Here is a 16,968-nt window from a genome sequence, read left to right on the forward strand (position 1 = left end):
AGTTAATTATTTCTCAAATTCTACGATAATCTTATTAAGTATATTATAAGGGCGTAGTCTACTAACGATTAACTAGCGAATATAGGCTATAAAAGACGTAGTATCGTTATAAAGTTTAATAGTATATTTAATAGTAGAACTAATCTCTAAGAAATACTAAAACTCTAAGATATACGAAGTAGACCTATATTCGCTAAGCCCCTAGACATACGAGATACGTTATTAAAATTAGATTCTAAAAGGGACTCTAATATAGTATATATGATATCGACGTCTTAATATAAGTAGCGTTAAGGCCTATAACGTATTAGGTCTAATAATTATCTTCTCTTCTAGACTCTAATTTCTAGACGTCTAAGTAAAGATAGAACGCTTATTAAAAAATCTTTAAACTCTAATAGAGAAATAAGAGAAAAGAGTTAATTTATTAAGATTATAATATTATTCTAATAACGTAATAGAACTAACTCTTACGCGCCGTAGACGCGTTACTAATATATTATATAATAATATTAATATTATCTTCGAGAATAATATCGCTTTTATAATATTAATTAATAATAATCTATAGTAAGTCGACGCGCTTAGTATTAGCGTTTTTATAGCGCTAGTTAATAGCCTCTATAGCGAATAATATTAGATTTAGAAACTTATAATAAAATCTCGAAAATCTAGTAAATAAAAGAAGAGAGAAGAGTTTTTCTATAAGTAACGTTATTTTTATAGCGTATTGCGTTTATAGCGAAGTAATATAATAATAATCTTTATTATAGAGATTCGAAGGGAGTAATTAATAGAGCGACGCGTTCGCGATAATATTCTCGATTATTAATTAATAATAGTAGAAATAATAATAATAGCTAGACGACGCGGTCTAATAGATAGTAGTAAAATATTATTACATTACTACTATTTACGTTACTAAGTACTATTTACTAATAATAGCGCTACGATAAAGAATATAAAAATCTCTTTCGAATTATTTATTTTTATTCTTTATAACTTCTAACGTCTCTCTTATAAGTACTTACTCTAGCGTTATAATATCGATATTAATACTAATATAAGTATAGTATATCTTATTATATTAGTAGTCTACTTCTCTTTATCGTAAGTATCTTATTATTATTAATTATATCGATACGTAGATTAATAATTCTATAGTACTCTTTTTTAATAATAATAATAACTTTAATAGTAAGTATATAGTTATTTTATAGGCGCGACTACTAATCCTTAACTATTCTTATTACTATCGCTTCGTATATATATCTATTAATAAATTCTAATATCTAATTTACTATATAGAACTTACTTTTATTAAAATAATAATTTATATATTTAAAATAAGTCTTCTCTCTATAATAACTATAAGATCGAAAGACGTAGTATTAGTCGCTATATTAAAATCCCTCTATATCTTTAGATATAGATAAGAAAATTAATATAACGCTATCGCTATACTAGATAATCTTAAAAGTTATCTTATTAATAGACTAAGCTTAATAAAAAGATTATTTAATAGTATAAATTATAGAAATATATAATAGCGATAGCTTTAATTATCTTTATTATAATTATAGATTTCTAAGACTAGCTTATAGCGATATATAAGTATATAGAGAAATTAAAGAGAATAAATGAGTTACTAAAGAAGAAGCTTAAGAGTCTTTATCGATATACGGCGAACGTTAATAGATATTAATACGAAGACTATACTTTAATTATCTTCTTATTAAAGAACTAAATTAATAAACTCGACTCGAGATCTAATATTAAGATAATAAAAAATATTTAAATAATAATCTTTTTTTAGTAGTAGCGCTAATATAAGATCTCTAGATAGTTCTTTAATAGCTATTCTAGATAAAAATACGTCTATATTAATAATATATATTCTAATATAATAAATCTTCTTTATAGTAGAGTTTAGTAGATAATTAAATAATATAATTATTTTATTAATCTATATCTTAATAATAGTAAATATAGAGGAATACGCGCGTAGTATAAATATTATCTAAAAATATATCTAATCTAGTCGATAATTATATTTAATTTTATCGTCTTCGCTTACTCGCCGTTAATTTATATAATTAATTAAGCTCTTTAATAATAAGAGACTTATTATTTATTACTTAATGCTTTCGTTTACTATTCGCCTACTTATAGACTTAAATTAGCTCGCTAATACTAATAAGTTTATTATCTAATAGCTATTAATTATACTTTTCGTCTTAATTAATTTATTTAACTTTATATTAAACGCCTTTCTTATATTTAATCTTATTAATAATTTCTTTAATCTTCTAAAGCTTATTGTTATTAATAAGATCGAGAGTCTATATAAAGACTTTCGCTATATTATTATAATCGCGAAGATAATAAGACTTAAATAATAATATATAAAAGATATTATAAATTCTATACGTCGAGAATAGAAGTAGACGATATATCTACGTCTCTATCTTATTTATAATCTAAAATAGTCTTATAAATTTATAAGATAACTTTTTATTTAGATATTTCTACTTTAGATTCTTAGTCGCTAGTATTATCAAATTATCTACTTTATAGCTTTAAGATTAATATATTTTATTATAATACTTAAACTAAGCCGTAACCGCGCTACGAAAATACTCTACTATCTTATTTCTTAATACTTATAACTTCTTTATCCTATTATTTATAGCGAGTATCTCCCCCTCGATAAAATTATTCTTAATCTCCTAACGAATTTTAGAATAATATTTATATATTAGAAAGAATAATATTATTTCGATAAAGAAATATCAATTATTTATATAAGCGAACTCTACTATTAATAGTTATTTTATTTAAATATTTTATTTATCATTAGTAAATACGCGTAAAAAATATTCTAGTATCTAATTTTATCGCTTAATCTATCTATCGATTTACGAGTAAAAGACGATACTTAGATATCGCTTAATTTTAAAATAAAAGTAAATAGCGAATTAGAAGCTATTAGTAAATATAGAATCTTTATTACTAATAATATCATTTAATATATTATAGCGATATACTATTTCGAAATAAAATACTTTTATTAGCTAAGCGATATCGATTATAATAGATATAGAAATATATCTTATTATTTTTATAAATCGATTTATTATAACTAGAATAGTATCGTAGATAATATTCTTATACTTACTCGCTAATAAGTCGATAATAAAGTCTATAAAAATTTTCTTTTATAGCTTAATAGCGATAAGAAGCGAGCTTAACTCGCTATATAGACGATATCGCGAAGCTTTAATTTACTAATAAACGTTATATATCTTAATATAATCGATAACTTACTTTAGACTTTTATTTTAATAATATTTATAAGTAAGTAGCTTATATATCTTCGTAGCGCTAAAATATCTTAATAATAAATCATTATAGCATTTACTAATAAGCTCTTTTCTTAAGATCTTATCTCTAGAGATATAAAGGCGACTATTATATCTTAATAGTTTCTTAAAATTTAAGATCTATATTTAACTATATATATAACGCTTAATTACTAGCTTATTAATATTAGTTTAAAAAGAGCTCATTTAATTATTATAAGCTTATAAATCTCGAATTAATATTTTTATTAGTCTTTAAAGTACGTTATAAGTAATCTCTTATACGATCTTAGACTCTCTTCTAGAAATAACTATCTAAACGCCGACAATACGAAATACGAGCGTTATCGCCGTTATAATCTCCTTATCTCTTTATAACTACTCGTTACTAATTTAAAGTATAAATTTATTCTATAATATCGATAAAAGTTTAATATTTAATAACGAAGTTCTCTTATAATTAAGACGTCGCGATAGCGAGTTAATAAAATTTAATTTATTTATTTAATAAAAAATTTTAAAGTTATAAGTAGCTAACTTTAGCGCCTAACGAGCTTATCTAAAATTTAATTTCTTCTACTTTATAAAGTCTCTAAGATTATTATAATTTATTAGAATTTTAATATAAAATATACTATCTTCTAGATAATAACGTTATTACTTTATAAATACTATAATAATAAATAGCTCTTAATTATAAATCTTATAGTTTTACTCTATATAAATTATTTTTCTAAATTAGAATATTACTAGTCGTTAGTAATTATTCTTATTCGATTATAAAAGTATAATTCTTATATCGAAGTTGAAAGCGTCGATTTTAAGATATAGCTTTAAATTTAAATCGTAGTAATATAGAAATGACGTGGTTATAAAAGTACTTTGAAGCTATTAAAATGTTAGCTTCGCGTTATCTATTTACTCTAACAATTTAGATTTTTTATTATTTTTACTTTCTTTAAGTAAGTTAGTAAGTAACGCTACTATATTAAAATAATTATAAATAAATTACTAATAGAAATTAGTAAAGTCTAAAAAGACTTATATATTTTAATAACTTTTTAATTTTAATTACTTTTTAATAATAGCGATACGTTTTTAATCTATTACGATATCTTCGATAGATATAATAAACTCTAGAAACTTAATTCGTTCGATATAGAATTAATACTTCTTTAGATTAGCGTATAGTTGAAACTAATATAAACGCTTAAGCACTTACTTAATATACTATTAATACTTCGCTAAATTAGTACTATAAATTAAAATATTATTTAAATATATTATATATATTATATTTACTAGACCTATAAAAACTCTATTAATATATACTTAAAAAGTTATTAATATATTAGCGAGTTTAAAAGATATAATTAAATATTCGAAGTAGCCGTAATAACTGCGGAACGCTATTTTCCACTTATTATCTTCTTTAATTCGAATTTAATAATAGATATTCTTAAGATTTAGCTTTATAAAGACTTTAGCTCTATATAAGCGATTTAGAGTCTTAATAATTAGAAATAACAAATATCGATTTTTAATAGTTATCGCGTTTAGGCTTCGATAATTAACGTAAAAATAAAGCCCTTTATTCTTTTTAAGAATAAAAAGAATTAATATTTTAACTAAGAAAGTCGAATAGCGGATTTAATTTTTCTAAAGAGAGTTCTTTAGATAGCGCTATAACTTCGCTAATTTTATTTAAAATAAATTATATAAGAGGCTATATAGCGGCTTTTTATCGCTTTTAATCTTAATAATATAATCTCCCTACTTAAGCGTAGATAAGATCTTTACTTTTTTATTAAAAAAAATATTATTAAACTCTAATAACTTCTAAGAGAGTTTTAGATTACGCTTATTTTTCAATTCGCTTCGCGCTATCGCGACGTATACGATTATAAATATATTTAGCTTCTATTTAATAATTCGAGTAAATTTAGTTAATTCTTTAATCTATAATTTACTAGCGTTAACTTTAAATTATTATTACTTTATCGTTAAGTCTAATAATACTTATAATTAACTTAGCTTAGATATATCTAATATAATATTAAAGTCTTTTTAATTAATAATATAAAAAAATATATTATACTTTCTATTTTAACTTTAACTATTTACTAACTAGTAGTTTAGCTAATACGCGCTATAATAATATATACTTTAATTACTTAACGCTTCTAATTATAATAAAATAACGTCGTAAGATTTTAAATTTTATTAAATTACGAACTTTTATAAAATTAAATTAATATACGCTTTAGTGTCGAGTAGAGTAATAAGTTATCTCTATTTACTCTAAAGCTTTATTTACCCCTTTATAAGAATAAAAGAAATTATTTTTATTAATCGTTATTCTTATTTTACTTCTAAGACGATTACGAGATCTAATCTTTTTTTATTAACACTACGCCGATATAGACTATAGACGATTTATCAAGATCTAAATACTTAGATATTTAATAACCTTATTTATTATAATAAAAATAACTATTCTTTTTATAGTTAGAGTTAAAGGATTTAGCTTTACGCTTTATATTATTATCTTAGATACGCGCTATATAAGCGCTATTATTTAAAACTAATTTAGACTTCGAAATTCGATTCTCTAAAGATTTATTCTTAGTAAACCCTTTTAAAGACTTCGAATAGAAACCGTTATCGAAGTATATACGTTTTAAAATCTTTTTCTATATAATAGTCTAGATAAGAATTTCTTTTCGTTATTTCGATATACTATTAATATTTAGAATTTTATTCTTAAGCTCTAATCTAAGCTTAGCTAAAAAGAAATTAGTTTAATATTTCTTAGAAAATAAGATTATATAAGTCTCTAGCTTCTCTAAATAGATCTTAAAAATAGATATCTTCTAATTAAAGCGTTATTTAATCTTCTTTTACTTTTCATAGATAAGGAAATAACGATTTATTAAATTCGCCACTAAATTAAATAGAAATTACTTAAAGAATTTGAAAGTTATACTCTCTAGACTATAGATTTAATAATATCTATATTATTAAATATTAGAGTTATCTTCTAAAGATTATATATAATAAATAATCCTTAATTAATTAATAGTAAAATATTTAGAACTTATAAGAAACTTAATTTTAACTTCGCGGAATTAGCGTAGATACTCTTTCTTACTAATATTCTTATAAGAATATATTCTTTTAGAGCGAAGTGTTTTCGTTTTAATTAATATATTCGCTAGAGATGCGATAATAATTAATATAGATAGATCTTCGCTAGTTATAAACGATAAGCTAGCGTTATAAAGCTCGTAATTATAAGCCTCTAATATAGCTAATTCTTATTCTTATTTTAAGCGACGATTTTCGACCTTAGCGACTATAAGATATTCTTCTATAATAAGATCTTTTACTAATAAAAAATTCTCGAACTTATTATCGACGCTATAATGGCTCTCGATATTATCTTCATTTTTTATTATATAATTTAAAGATAAACTCGATATCGTAATAATAATAAATCTTTTTCTTTAAAAGATAGAGAGATTAGAATTATAAGGGCGTAGTCTATTAACGATTAGCTAGTAAATATAAGCTATAAAAGATATAATATCGTTATAAAATTTAATAATATATTTAATAGTAGAACTAATCTCTAAGAAATACTAAAACTCTAAGATATATAAAGTAAATCTATATTCGCTAAGTCCCTAGATATACGAGATATATTATTAAAACTGAATTCTAAAAGAAACTCTAATATAGTATATATAATATCGGCGCCTTAACGTAAGTAGCGTTAAGGCCCATAACGTATTAGATCTAATATATATCGAATATAATTTCAGAAATAATAGTTTTAACGATCTTAGAAATAATAGTCTAATAAACGATATATTAAAGAAATCGAAACTCTATTTCTATAATTTAATTCGTCTAATAATAAAGAATTAGACTACGCCTTAGCTAAAGAAATATATTATAAAAATATAGCTTCGATATTAATAATCTATTAAGGAATTTATTAAAAAGAAAGTTAAAAGATTCGCGGAGTAATACGTAAAAGTAAAGGTCGAGACTAACGCGAAGAAGGGTAAATACTCGATTATAACTCGTCTTACTTTTAATATATAGAGTTTAAGTCTTACTAAGATAGAGAATCTTATAGATGAGAATTAGACTTATATATAAAAGTATAGCAAATATATCGATCCTAATATAGATAGCGAGGAGAGATACGAGCTTAGTTGTTAGGGCTTTCTATGAGCGACCTAGTAATATCTCAGATATCGCGTTTTCAGTCGAATTGAAACCGTTCGATGTCTTCGCCATATTCTCATTTTTTCACATTCGCGAATCGATTTCTTAGGCCCATGTTGCTCAATAATAACTTTATATCAAGCTCACTAAGCAGGCTTCCCTTATTAACGAATATTTAAGTATCCTCCGAAGTTATAATACGTTATCTATAGGCCTTACTATTCTCGTCGATAATCTTTATCGATATCGATTATATAACACCCTATAGAGAAACTCACATCAGAATCATTTAATATTGATTTAGAGTTTTAGCGCTTACGGCTCGGTTCGGTTCGAAAGATCTTAACTAATTAAATTACATTATTTCATCGATTTCTTCTTTATTATAAATATAAAATTAGGTAACCATCGTAGAGTAAATCATTTTTCGATTATTATCCATTCAATTCTTTATGAATTCTCGTTAAATTGAAAGTCTCTTAACGCTATAATAAAGTGTAAGACGACGCGCTAGCGGAATCTCCGGGACGCGATATTGCTGTCGCCGCCGCCGTCGGAGAAAGATATTAATTTGACCTGGCATACTAACATCAAAAGTTCTTTATTTTTATGGATTTTCAGCGAGCATAAGATATATATATGCGTTGGATTTTCTTCAATTCTACCGAAGGACTATGGTAAGAAGATTGGATAAGGAGAAGAATTCGGAGAATCTTGCTGGCACGCAGGCAAGATATGGCCAACATCTCCAGGATCTCTATAAGGCAACACGACAGGCATGGCACAGTCAAGACCAACATGCGATCCGGTAAAACATCTCCGGTCTACCAGTCATGGGGGTCATGGCTATTGAGAGGGGGGGTAGTATTACGAGCGTACCCTTGACACACCACTCAGCCCTATGACCTAGTGCCTTGGCGGAGGCATCCTCTACCATATCATGTCTCCTTTCCACCTACATAGTTCGATAGCCTTATTATTCTCGTTCTATCTCACCTATACTAATATCGCACCTATACTAGTTCTAATACTTATTTCTAAGTATATTATATACCCGAGACATTTTAATATTTATCTACTTTAAAGCTCTTAAAATCTTTTTTATCTTAGTTTTCTTACGCGTAGTAATCTTAGATTAGATCTAATAAGAGTAGATAATATCTCTCTTCTAAATTAGCGTATTAAACTCTACTTTATAAGTTACTCGAGCTACTATAATCTATTAAATAGCATTTAATTATCTCTTAGCGAGATTAGCTAAAATTAATATTAAGAGAAATATATAATCTAAGTTACTAACATACTCGATTAACGTAATATATTCTCTTCGTTTAATAAAGTAAAAGTTCTCTTTCTTCTATAATAACTTATTAACTCTTACCTACCTCAATTTAAAATTCAATCTCGTTAAAGTTATAGATACTTTAAACTCTTAATAAATACTCTAAAAACGTTAAAATTAGTTCTAAATAACTTCTAATTTATACGTATTCTTTCGTTAAGCTATAAGAGACTTTTATTTACGTATTTTATACTAAGAATTACGCTTTAAAAATCGCGTGAATTAATAATTACCTATATACTTAATAGAATTAAGATACTCGCGGAGTATAGAGTTTATAGCTCTTTTAAGCATCGAACGACGATAAGATATTCTTAATCTATCGAGTCGTTATATATATTAATAAAGAGCTTATTCTTTATAATCTATAAGCGCGTAAGAGTAGCTATCTTTAGAGAGGATCTTATTATAGCGATTTAGAAGTTAATTATAAAGTATATTAAATTTAATAGTTAATCGAGTAACTTTAAGCTTTATTTCGAGAGTAATAGTAATTAAAGTCTTCTAAATACGTTTCTATATTTATAAATCTAAAAAGTTTCTTTTCGTATAATTTTCGTCGGGTCCGCATTATAAGTACGATTTAGCACGATTTAGTCTATTAAGTAAACTTTATCTATATTTAACTCTTTTCGCCAATTCTATTAGTTTAGCAACTTTAAAAAATTTTTAATAACTTTAAAAATTTTGCGTAATGCACTCTAAGTACTATTCTATATACGAAGTATATATGATATTAATATATATTATTATTAATATACGCATTATTATACGCTATACTAGAGTATTACTTACGCGATTAATTTTATTAAATTATCTAATTTTATAGTTAAATTTGAGTTAGCGTTAATACTTATCGCTATAGAATCTTATTATCATAACGTCGATTATTAGAACTTTTCTTTTTTTATACGTATTACTATTAAACTAATAGAACTAATAAAAAAGATTAAGATAGTTATTAAATCGATAGAATTTTAACTAATTTTTGAGATAGTTGCTAAATCGGCGGAATTCTTAATTTCAGCTCTATTCGTAAGATTAGTAATTTGAAATTTAGTAGAAACTTTTTAGATTTACAGATATAAATAACGATATATAAGTTAGATATAATTATAATTATAATAGATAGATAAGAAATAAATTATTTAAATTATTAAAAAGATTAATATTAAAGTAATCTTAGTATTAGAGTAGTCTATACTAAGTATAGCGTATTTCTATATAATTATCTTAAATATTAATAGTAGTCTTAGTAATTTAGACTTACATCTGCAAATCTGAAAAGTTTCTACTAAATTTCAAATTGCTAATCTTGCGAATAGGGCTGAAATTAAGAATTCCGCCGATTTAGTAACTATCTTAAAAATCAGCTAAAATTCCGCCAATTTAGTAATTATCTTAATTTTTTTTATTAGTTCTATTAGTTTAATAGTAATATATACGAAAAAAAAAGTTCTAATAATCGACGTTATAATAATAAGGTTTTACGATAATAAGTATTAACGTTAACTTAAATTTAACTACAAAATTAAATGATTTAATAAAATTAATTACGTAAGTAATACTCTAGTATAGCGTATAATAATATATATATTAATAATAATATATATTAATATTATATATACTTCGTATATAGAATAATACTTAGAGTATATTACGTAAAATTTTTAAAGTTATTAAAATTTTTTTAAAGTTATTAAACTAATAGAACTGGCGAAAAGAATTAGATATAAGTAAAGTCTACTTAATAAACTAAATTATACTAAATCGTACTTATAATACGAACTCGACGAAAATCATATAAAAAGAAACTTTTCAGATTTATAGATATACGACTAGTCGAGATATCTATAATTAGCTCTATACTCGTATCTCGCTTCGAGAACTAATTAAATTATAGGCTTATTACGATATACTCCTCTCTTAAAGTCTAAGTAGAAAATCTTCGAATCGCTATATTAATCGTTAATTTATATAAGTTTACTATAATAATTACCTCGTTAACGGAAAGTCGCGACTTTCTTTAATTTTTTAGTTATTATTATATAGTCTTTTAATATTAATTAAGAGAGTAATAAATCTTTCGAGATCGCTAAATAAATATATAAACTTTTTATTATAATTGAATAGCTCGTTATTATTATATAAGCTTATTCGAATATATATTCTTCGCTAATAATTATAGCACTTATCTTTAGTCGATTATCCTTCGATAATTAAATTTTAGACGATAGCGTATTATATTTAATATTATTAAAAGATTATATAACGAGTTAAATGTAATAATTAAATTATAAGTTTAATCGTATTAATATTTAATAGAAATCGAGTATTAAAGCTATTTCCTCTATATATATATTTATTAACTCGAAAATATATTACTTAGAAGTTAAAGAAAGTATAAAATATATATTTTAAATGATTTTAACGCGCTTAACGCGTTTAAAACGAACTTAAGCGAATAAGAAGACTATAAGAGATACTTAGATACGCGATTTTCTCTTCGACGACGATAGCGAGATATTTTCGAATTATATATATTAATCTCTTTATAGCTTATAGAAATATTCTTTCTTCTAACGAATACGAAGTTTTAAAACATTTAGCGAATTAGTTTTAGAGTAAAGAAAAAAAGTTATATATTTAATTCCCGAGTATAAAAGTAGAGAGAAGAATATTTTAACGTTTAAAGTGAAGGGGAATATTACTTAACTTTTAATCTTCTTTAATAAGAAATATACTAACTATTAATAGATCTAGAGTTAGATACTTTTCGTATAACGCTTATATTATATTATTAAGCTATAGAAAGTAAATATATATATTTAAAGTACTTAGTAAGATTAATATCTCTTTAATTAACTTTAGAGAACACTTATACTTTTATAATTATATCGAATAAGACTAGCTAACTCTAATAGAACTATAATAACTATAATTTTAAGAAATACGTATTTATACTAAAGTTATCGATAAATACTATATTAAAAATAATAGATAAAGATTAGAAACTATTAATAAACGAAGTAGCTACTATCTTTAGAGCGGCGATAATATTTATAGAAAGAGCGAATAATAAATTTTAAATTTAGATAGTCTTAAATAAAGTATATAAATTAGTTATTAACTTAAGTAACTAAGATAGTAAATAAAAAAAAAAGATTATATATATTAAGTATTAGATAACTAGTTTAGAAAGTAATATATCGATAATTAGCTATATTAGCGTACTAAGTCGATTCTTAATATTCTTCTTTACTATCGAAGAAATTCTTATTATATTATTAATAATATTAAAATAAGATTAAGTATTATATAATAAGCTAAATAAGATTATTATAAAGCTATAAGACGAAATAATAAGTAAGATATTAAAGAGAAAGATATTAAGCGAGATAATTATAATAGTTAATAAATATATAAAGAGTATAAATATTATAAGAAAATTTATTAAAATAATTAGAAGATTAGCGAGTAGCGATATATATATTCTAGCTATAAATAAGAAGAAGATAAATAAACTAAGAGAAAGTAAGAATTAAACTTTAAAGATAAGTAGTAACGCGAGAGTAATTATTAAAATATATAGTCTTCTACTTTATAAAGTAAGAATTAATATATTCGATATTAAAGATATAATTACGATAATTAAAAGAGTTTAGAATAAGAATATTAATACGCTAAGTCTCGATATAATATAACTAAACTAATTTAACGCGAATAAAGAGAATTATAATAAGAATTTATTAATTATCAAATTAATATTTCTAGAGAAAGAAAATAGAGTATTAAAAGAAGGTTTAGTTATTAATTCGAAATTATATAATTATTACGTCTATAATAAGTAGTATAGATTAAAGTAATACTTCGTATATTAGAAATATAATTATCTATCGACTATATACTCTAAAAAGAATTATTTAATATATGGGAAATGCTTAGAGAAGTATTATTATAAAGAATATACGACCGATACTCGTAAATACTCGGTTTATAAGGAATTATATAAGGCTTAAAATAAGATATATATAGTAAAGAAGAGGGAGATAGTGAGAATAGGAATGGCGAGATAATAAACTTCTTTATAATTTATAATAACGAAGAAGATATCGACTAGTTATTAAATAAGCGATTAATTAAGTAACTACTTTTAGAATATATCTAATCGTAGACGAAACGAGGAATTTTTTCTAAAATTAATATTTATATATAATAAGTTAGTAGATAAAGATAGAATAATTAATAGAGGAGAAATTAGAGCGCTAGACCTTAAAAGAACTACTATATCGAATCTCTAGTCGAATAAAAGAAGATATACTTTTATATTATTAATAAGAGTCTTATCTAGAAATAGATTACCTTTTAAAGTAGTAGATAAAATTAATCGATATAAGAATAATATAGCGATAAAGAAAATTAATAATTTCGAGAATAATAGATAATCTCTAAGTTAAAAGAGTAATAATAAGAGAATTACGATCTCTATTAATAAGAATAAAAAGAGATATATTTAATTTATCGACGATTAAGAAAAGAAGAATATTTAGAAAGAAGATATAAGCTCTATAAATTAGATAAAGCGAGTAAGTAATATTAATAATAATATTAAGAAATAATAATATACTCTAGTTAGCTATTAATACTATAATATAATATAAGAAAATTTAGAATAGTTATAATAGAACTCTTCGATAATAAAAAGATTTATAATATTAATATAGTAGTAATTTAGAAGCTCTAAAGAAATACTAATATAAATATATTATATTATTTTCTAAAGAATAGATTTAACTTAATTTATCTTTATTATAATAATATATAAATATACTTCTATATTAATAAGAGAATATTATTAAAGTAATAATACTTATTATATTATTTATCGAATCTCTATACTCTTAATATTAAATTCGAAAATAATAGAATTATATATATATATAATATCTATAATCTCGATAATTAATAAATAGATAGACTTAATAAACTATATAAGATACTTATAAAGTCTAAGAATAATAAATAGATTATACTAGGCGACTTTAATCTTTATTATATAATATAGAGAGAATTAAATATTTATATTAACGAGAGAGTAGAAGAATTAATATTTATAGCGAAAGAATTTACTATAGAATAAGTATTATTAATAGAAATAATAATATATAAAGAAAACTATTAAATAATAATAGATTTATTATTCGCTACTTTAGTATTAATAGTAAATATTATTAATTATAATATCGAAAATAATTTCGAAAGTAAATCTAATTATCTTTTAATTTTTATAAAGCTCGAGCTAGTCGTAATAGAGTTAGTATTAATAATATATCGAAACTTTAATAAATTAAATATTAAGATTTTAAGAGAGATACTTACTAGAGCTATAGTATCGAAAGAGTATCTAATTAATCTCTCGAGAAATAATAAAAATCTTATTAACGATAATATCGATTATTAAGTAACGACTATTATTAACTCTATTTAAGCGACTATAGAGAAGTTTACTTCGATTATTAAATTATCGTTATAATCTAAATCGAAATTTATATTAGAATATAAGAAAGTATAAAGATATTATAAATCGCTAAAAAGAAGTTAGAGAATAACGCTCTCGAAGAAAGTATAGAATAAATATAAAGTCGCTAAAAATTTTAAAAATAATCTAATTAAGAGAACTATTAGAAAGGCGTTTAGAGAGTTTATAATAAAGGCGTATGAGTTGCTATAAATAATATAAAAAAAGATTAAGTAAGTTAGAAAATAACTTATAATATAAATATATATCTCTTCGCTATTTAATAAAGATAAATAAGAATATAATAAATTAGACTCGAAGATAGATCTTCTTATAAGAATATTTTTTTTATTATCGATATTATTAGGCCTAATGCGTTATAGGCCTTAACGCTACTTACGCTAAGGCGTCGATATCGTATACTCTACGTTAGAGTTTCTTTTAGAATTTAGTTTTAATAACGTATTTATATTTTTTTAATACGTATCTCGTATACTTAGAGACTTAACGAATATAGATCTACTTTATATATTTTAAAGTTTTAATATTTTTTAGAGATTAGTTCTATTATTAAATATACTATTAAATCTTATAACGATATTATATCTTTTATAATTTATATTTACTAGTTAATTATTAATAGACTATACTCTTATAGTTTTAATCTCTTAATCTTTTAAAGGAAAAGGTCTATTATTATTACGATATTAAGTTTATCTCTAAATCATATAATAGAAAATAAAGATAATATTAAAAGTCGTTATAGCGTCGATAATAAGTTCGAGAATTTCTTATTAATAAAAGATCTTATTATAAAAGAACGTCTTATAATTATTAGAATCGAAAATCGTTATCTAGAATAAGAATAAGAATTAACTATATTAAAGGCTTATAATTATAAGCTTTATAATATTAACTTATTATTTATAATTAGCGAAGATCTATCTACGCTAATTACTATTATATCTCTAATAAATATATTAATTAAAGCGAAAATACTTCGCTTTAAAAGAATATATTCTTATAAGAATATTAATAAGAGAGAGTATCTACGCTAGTTTCGTAAAGTCGAAATTAAGTTTCTTATAAATTCTAAGTATTTTACTATTAACTAATTAAGAATTATTTATTATATATAATTTTTAGAAGATAACTCTAATACTTAATAGTATAAATACTATTAAATCTATAATCTAAAGAATATAACTTTCGAATTTTTTAAGTAATTTTTATTTAATTTAGTAGCGGATCTAGTAAATCGTTATCTTCTTATCTACGAAAAATAAGAGAAGATTAAATAACGCTTCGATTAGAAGATATTTATTTTTAAAATCTATCTAGAGAAGCTAGAGATCTATTTATCTCTATTTTCTAAGAAATATTAAATTAATTTCTTTTTAACTAAGCTTAGATTAAAGTTTAAGAATAAGATTTTAAATATTAGTAATATATCGAAATAATAAAAAGAAATTCTTACTTAGACTATTATATAGGAAAAGATTTTAGAATATATATACTTCGATAGCGATTTTTATTTAAAGTCTTTAAGAGGGTTCGCTAAGAATAAATCTTTAGAGAATCGAATTTCGAAGTCTAAATTAGTTTTAAACGACGATATTTATATAGCGCGTATCTAAGACGATAGCGTAAAGTATAAAATTAAATTCTTTAATTCTAATTATAAAAAGAATAGTTATTTTTATTATAATAAATAGAGTTATTAAATATCTAAATATCTAGATCTCGATAAATTCGTCTATAGTCTATATTGATATAGTATTAATAAAAAAAGATTTAATCTTATAATTATCTTAGAAGCGAGATAAGAATAATAATTAATAGAGATAATTTCTTCTATTCTTATAAAGAGGTAAATAAAGCTTTAGAATAAATAGAGGTAACTCGTTACTCTACTCGATACTAGAGTATATATTAATTTAATTTTATAAAAGTTTATAGTCTAATAAGACTTAAAATCTTATAATATTATTTTATCGTAATCGAAAGCGCTAAGCGATTAAAGTATATATTACTATAGCGCGTATTAGCTAAATTACTAATTAGTAAATAGCTAAAATTAAAATAAAAAATATAATATACTCTTTTATATTATTAATTAAAAAGATCTTAATATTGTATTAAATATATTTAAGCTAAGTTAATTATAAGTATTACTAAATCTAGAGACGAAAAGTAATAGCGATTTAAAGTTAACGCTAATAAATTATAAATTAAAAAATTAATTAAATTTATTTAAACTATCGAAGAGAAGTTAAATATATTTATAATCGTATATATTGTAATAATACGAAGCGAATCGGAAAATAGATATAGTTTAAAGCTTTCTTAGAAGTTATTAAAGTTTAATAATATTTTTTCTAATAAAAAAGTAGAGATCTTATTTACGCTTAAATAGAGAGATTATATTATTAAGATTAAAAGCGATAAAAAGTCGTTATATAGTTTCTTATATAATCTATTTTAAATAGAGTTAGCGAAGCTATAGCGCT

Source organism: Letharia columbiana (genome assembly GCF_014066305.1).
Source record: "Letharia columbiana isolate WasteWater2 chromosome Unknown Sc0000050_s0, whole genome shotgun sequence".
Classification (NCBI taxonomy): Eukaryota; Fungi; Ascomycota; class Lecanoromycetes; order Lecanorales; family Parmeliaceae; genus Letharia; species Letharia columbiana.